The 6,401-nt window shown below is 43.7% G+C and overlaps 1 protein-coding gene across 1 annotated transcript in view; it reads left to right on the top strand.

Annotated features, from left to right (window-relative positions):
• Positions 1-6,184, top strand: part of LOC123519402 (mucin-2-like) — a 61,082-nt gene extending 54,898 nt beyond the window's left edge. The window contains exons 14-15 of the mRNA XM_045280681.1: positions 4,657-4,760; positions 6,174-6,184. The gene's annotated coding sequence lies outside the window, so the exon portion shown is untranslated. The remainder of the gene's footprint in view (positions 1-4,656; positions 4,761-6,173) is intronic.
• The last annotated feature ends 217 nt before the right edge of the window (positions 6,185-6,401 follow it).

Here is a 6,401-nt window from a genome sequence, read left to right as displayed (position 1 = left end):
CTTCTTTCCCTTCCTTTCCTTTCTTTCCCCCTTCCCTCTGTCCTTCACTTTCACTCCTTCATCTTCCTACATCTATTCCTTCAGGTTAGACAGTAAACCTAATTTCAAACAGCCTCGTAAGGGCCAACAGGCTTGCTGCTGTTTGTTCTTCGTTTGAGTTTCTTTATGTTTGATATTGTTCTGTTATGTTCCTTTTCCCTTTTCATTTTCCTTTCGTCTTGTATTTTCATCTTTCTTTGACTCCATTTTTTTCGTCTTCTTCTTTTACTTCTTTTTCTTCTTTTTCTTCGTCATCTCGTAACCTAATTCAACTTCACCTAACCTAACCACCTTTCTCCTCCTCCTCCTCCTCCTCCTCCTCCTCCTCCTCCTCCTCCTCCTCCTCCTCCTCCTCCTCCTCCTCGTCCTCCTTCCTCTCTTCCTTCGTCAGTAGTGCCAACTCCTCGGTCAGTCCCAGGGCATCAGACAAACAGCTCCTCTTTTGTCTCCAGCGTGAAAACTTAACTAAACAGTATTGCCAAACATGAAGGAAGTCTCCCATCTGTTACTCCACCCTCATCCCTCCCCCACTCACTCACTCACTCCCTCACATTCTCACTCTCTCACTCACTCTCGCGTCCTTAAACTTTCACTCCTTACGTCATTTTGTTTCCACTCTCACTGAAATATATCCCAGTTCTCTCTCTCTCTCTCTCTCTCTCTCTCTCTCTCTCTCTCTCTCTCTCTCTCTCTCTCTCTTCCAACTCTTTTCTCTTTTTATTTCTCTCTCTTTCTCTCCAGTATCTCCACGTATGCTTATCTTTCTCCTCCCTCCATTCAGAATTCCTCCAATCATTTCAGCGTGTCTCTTCCTCTCTTTACTTTTTGCCCTCCCTTCCCTTCCCTCCTGCACACAATACATGCTGCATCTCCCTCCCTTCCTCTCCCTTCCATCTCCTCCCTTCCCTTCCTCACCCACAATACCTGCAGTTTCTCTCTTCCTCTCTCTTCCCCGCTCTCTCTCTTCTCTCACTCTCACTTCAGAATACATCTCCTTATCGTAGAAAGCTTAAAAAAATGCCTCTCCTCTCCCTCTCTTTCTTCTCTTCCACACAACTCCTTCCATTTTCTTTCTTTATTTTCCTCCTTTACTTTTCATACCTACCTCCAAAATATCTCCCAGTTATTTCTCTCCATTCTCTTCTTTCTCCCTCCTATCGCAACACAGTCTCTCCTACTTCTCCTCTTCTTCTCCCCTCTTCTCCCTCTCGCCACGTTCATTACTCTTCTTTTCCCTTCCTTCCTATCACGTACACTTCTTCAGTTTCTCCTATTTTTTTTCACTCCTCTTCGTTTTCCTCCCATTACACATTCCCATTCAGTTCCTCTTATTCCTCCCGTTTCCTCCCCTCCAATCCCACTTACAGCTACTTCTAAATATACTTACATTTGCTTTCCATCCTCTTCCTGCATATTCCCCTTCGCTTCCCCCATTCTTATCACATCTAGTCTATCCAATACCACCCCATCAGTTTCTTCAGATTTTTCCCCATTCCTTCCCCATCAGCACTTTTCCCTTCTTCAAACACACAGCTTCCTCTAGTTCCTTCTCTCTCTTCTCTCCCCATCACATCAAGTACCTCCATCCCTTCAGATACCCTTTCCTTCTTCTTTTCCCTTCACCACATTCATTAACCTCAATTCCTCCGTATAAACCCCTTTTTTACTCTCCCATTCTTCTTCCTTCCCTCAAACACACCCTCTTCAAACACACAGCAACACTCAGCTCCTCTCATTCTCCACCCCTCCGTTCCCCGTCACACTCACAGCCTCCAGCCCCTCCAATATGTCTCCCCCACGCTCAGAGGCCCCACACTGAACACCGGATCGTGTCTTCCCAGCGTGAACAGCGCCTTCAGTACCCTTCGGACTCTCATTCCCACGGAGCCAGCTGACCGCAAGCTCTCCAAGATTGAAACCCTCCGCCTCGCCTCATCCTACATTAGTCACCTGGGCACGCAGCTCCTGGCAGGTGAGAACAGGTGGCAGCAGGTGTGTTGGCAGGGAAGAGCAGGTGGCAGCAGGTGTGTAGCTGAGAACAAGTGTCTGTAGTGGGCAAGGACGAACAGGTGTGCAGGTGAGAGTAGGTCTGAGGTGTCAGAACAAATTAGGTAGAGGAAAAGTATATAATAGGAAAGATTTGTTGATAATGATGAATGGTTGTGTCTTGTCAACATCGTCCTCTCCTCTAACTGACTGTCTTCACTCTCTCTCTCTCTCTCTCTCTCTCTCTCATCACCACATTGTTGCATCGCTTGCTATCTTCTACTGTTATTTTCATACTAACTGCTCTTCTGATCTTACTAACTGCATGCCTCCCTATCTCCCGCGGCCTCTTCGGAAGATTTTCTACTGTCTACCCTTATTCTCTCCTCCTCCCTGATGCAAGAGTAAACCAGTATTCTTAGCTATACATTTCTTTCCAGTAAACTCTGGAACACCTTGCCTGCTTCTGTATTTTCTTCTTCTTATGACTTCAATTCTTTCGGAGGGAGGTTTCGAGACGCCTGTCCTCCAATTGTTGATGATTGTTTCTTACCTTTCTCTAGGGACCGACACTCTACAGGGCTATTTTTTCTAACTCTTTTGTCGGCCTTGACCAGCGCCCCTTTTGCATGAAGTAACTTTAGTGTAAAGTTACATGGGAATGTGTAGGAAAGAAAGATAGGAAAAGGTGCAGGGAAAAGGAAAAATTGGACTTATACTGAAGGATGGTATATGATAGGAAAAGGATATGTAAGGTATGTAAGAGAGAATGTAAAAGGAGAGAAGTATAAGAAAAAGCCTGTGTAAAGAAGAGGAAGACCGGAGATAATACTAAAAGCTAGCAACCATATGGGGGAAAGTTAAGGATATGCAAAGGAGAATGTGTAGAAAGGGAAAGGAATTAAGAAGGTGAAGTAAGAATGAAAAGAATAACTGAATGAAGAAGAGAAGTGTGTGTGCGAATGAAGAAGAGAAGTGTGTGTTAAAAACTAGCAACCATATGGGAAGAAAGTTAAGGATATGTAAAGGAGAATGTGTAAGGAGGAAAGGGAATTAAGGTGAGGTAAGATTGAAAATAACTGAACGAGGAAGAGAAGTATGTATGGGAAAGAATGGAAGGAAGGAAAGGTGAGGTTAGGAGAAGAGGACATGCAGGAAAAGAAGGGAGATGAGTAAGACATGGACAGATAAAGCAAAGACAAAATAAAAGACTGACTTCGTATTTTCTGGTTCACGGGAATATCTAACACACTTTAGTACAGAAATAAGTGCTTAATAATTATTCGGGATTATTGAAGAAGAAAGTCTAGCAGTGAAAGTGTTAAAACATCTCTGGCCTTTGAAAAACACTCTGGGTGAAGGAATACGACGTTTTAAGAGTCAGAAACCTCGAAAAAACCCCTCTTGTACCACACCTCCATTGCTTTCAAACTAAAGACTAGTTGATGTTATACGGGTTTTAAGGGATGCGTCTATAATTCTAGTAACAAATTAAACAAACTTTCAACATTATTAACAGGAGGAACACTCTTGAGCTAGTCATCTCTGTGGCCTTGGGAGAGAGTTGCGGTGAGGGAACAGAGCATCCTATAGGCCTATTCTGATTGCTAACCCTAAGGCCTTCGTTCACACTACCCTTGGCATATCCCTTTTAAATACCTCTATCAGATGTCCCTTTAATCCACGCCATGATGGATGTAAACTTAAAAGACATACAAGGAAGGAGAAGGATAAGTGAAGGAAGGAGATAAGGACAAGGATGAGAAGAGGAGTGATAGAGAAGAGAGAGGCGTGAAGGAAAAAGAGATTATAAGAAGAGGAGGAAGAGGAGGAGGAGGAGAACAGGTGTGAAGGATGATCAGAAGAGAAATGAAATATGGAAGAGAATAAGAAAAAGGAAAATGGATAGATAGAAAATCAGGAGCAACAACGGTGACAGCAGAAAATAAATAATAAAGCAAGGAAGAAAGAAACAAACAAAGAAAGAAAGAAAGGAAAAAAGGAGGAAAAGAAGGAAAATGAGAGACAGACAGACAGACAAAGAAAAAAACATCAACGAAGACGAAAGACCAAAGAGAAATCATACAGAAGAAAAGAAAAAAAAAACTGAGAGAAAGAAAGAAATGAATGGCAAAACTTATGAGAGAGAAAATAAATAAAAGAACATTTACCATATATAAACAAATAAAGGAAAGAAATATGAGAGAGGAAGGGAGAGTGAGAGAGAGAGAGAGGGGGAGGAGGGAGACAGGTAACACGAGGGGAAGAGGAAAAGGATACGGAAGGGGAAGGAGGGGAAGAAACAATAATACCAGGGGGAGAGAAGGGGCGGGATAACAGAGGGGTAGAGACAGAGGAAATGAGAGAAAGAGAGAGAGAAAGAAAGAAAGAATAGGGTGTAATAAAGAGCGGATGATGGTGGAAATAGGGGGAAGTGTTAAAAATAGGAAAGGAAAAGAGGGGGCGATGTATCAAGAGAGAGAGAGAGAGAGAGAGAGAGAGAGAGAGAGAGTGTGTGTGTGTGTGTGTGTGTGTGTGTGTGTATACAGGTGAGGAAAAATTAAAAGGAAACAGCTGATTATCTCTCTCTCTCTCTCTCTCTCTCTCTCTCTCTCTCTCTGTCATCCTCAGGCCCCGTAGAACAGCCTTGTCTGCGCCATTCCCAGTACAACTACACTGGCACCGGGGAACGCCGCCCCGTCTGCACCTTCTGCCTCGCCTCCCTCAAGAAACAGGTGGGTGGACAGGGCACTCTCTGATTATTATTCTTTCTCTTTTTATTTTCTTATTTTTTCCTCTGATTTTTTTTTTCTTTTTCTTTGTGTGTGTTCAGGTTTAGATTTAGTGTTGTTGGGAAGTCGTCCTTTTTAAGTAGGAATTTCTATGATTTTTTTTCTGCTATTGTTTGCTTCTCTTCCTTTGTTTTTGTGGTTGTCCGTGTTGTGAACTAGTAGTCTTGGTGGTGGTGGTGATGGCGGTGGCGGTGGTGGTGGTGATGGTAGTAGTAGTAGTAGTAGTAGTAGTAGTAGTAGTAGTAGTAGTAGTAGTAGTAGTAGTAGTAGTAGTAGTAGCAGTAGTAGTAGTAGTAGCAGCAGCAGTAGTAGTAGTAGTAGTAGTAGTAGTAGTAGTAGTAGCAGCAGCAGCAGCAGCAGCAGTAGTAGTAGTAGTAGTAGTAGTAGTAGTAGTAGTAGTAGTAGTAGTAGTAGTAGTAGTAGTAATAATGAGTTGATTTAGATTTTAGATCAGTGGTTCCCAGCCTGTAGTAGGCTTACCACTAGTAGTACACGTAGGCCTTCCAGGTGGTACTGTACATGAACACTTTCGGGAGCGCCATATGACCTTCGCTGTTGCGGCGCCTAAAATAAAATCCATCCATCCAATCCATCCACTTTCGGGATCATATGCGATTTTTAGTTAAATTGAATTTGTTAATTTTCAGAAAAAAATACTATTGCTTTACACAAGATAATCTGGTATCGATCCACTGGTGGAGGAGAAACAGATGCATCCCTTGCATTGAACTGAGTCGTGTTCCTAGTTGTTAGTTCATTTGTGTGTTCTACTTGTGAATAAATTGGTATTTGCTAGAATTGAGGGTCTTTTTTCTGGAACCAGGTGATACGTAGAGACTGAACTCTGGACCAGCCTGTACATACTATACAGTCCAGAGTTGAGGAATATGCGTACGGGACCTCCAAGTGGTACTCGCAATAATAAAGTTTGGAAACCATACCACTGTCCTGGATGATCTCGATTCAAGATGTACGAGTTATTAGTGATGAATGTTGTTGTTGTTGTTGTTGTGTGTGTGTGTGTGTGTGTGTGTGTGTGTGTGTGTGTGTGTGTGTGTGTGTGTGTGTGTGCTGTTTTGTTCATCATCATCATCATCATCATCATCATATGCCACCACCACCACCGTCATCATCATCATCATCTTTCCTCCTACTCCATCTCCTCATCTTCCATCTCCTCCTCCTGGTCCTACCTCCTCTTTATCTGTCTGTCTATTTCGCACCCGTTCTCACTCACACACGCACACACACACACACACACACACACACACACACACACACACACACACACACACACACACACACACCCTTGTTATTTTCCTTCTTTCACGCCTTATCTCATGTTTCCCCGAACAGCAGAAAGCCACGTCACCAGCGGCGGCAGATGGGGTATTGGGGGGAGCTCCGACCCCTGACCTGACTTACGTGAAAACCCCCGCCCTGGAGGACCCCGCCTTTCAAGTGTGCTCCTTCCTCTTCTGACCTTCGAGAGGATATCAGTAACATACCCATCAACCACCACCATCGACATCACTACCGCCGCCGCCGCCGCGATCACCGCCGTGGGAAGATATTCTACAGTGT

Source organism: Portunus trituberculatus, chromosome 45, assembly GCF_017591435.1.
Source record: "Portunus trituberculatus isolate SZX2019 chromosome 45, ASM1759143v1, whole genome shotgun sequence".
Taxonomy (NCBI): domain Eukaryota; kingdom Metazoa; phylum Arthropoda; class Malacostraca; order Decapoda; family Portunidae; genus Portunus; species Portunus trituberculatus.
This window is presented reverse-complemented; position numbering and strand designations above follow the sequence as displayed.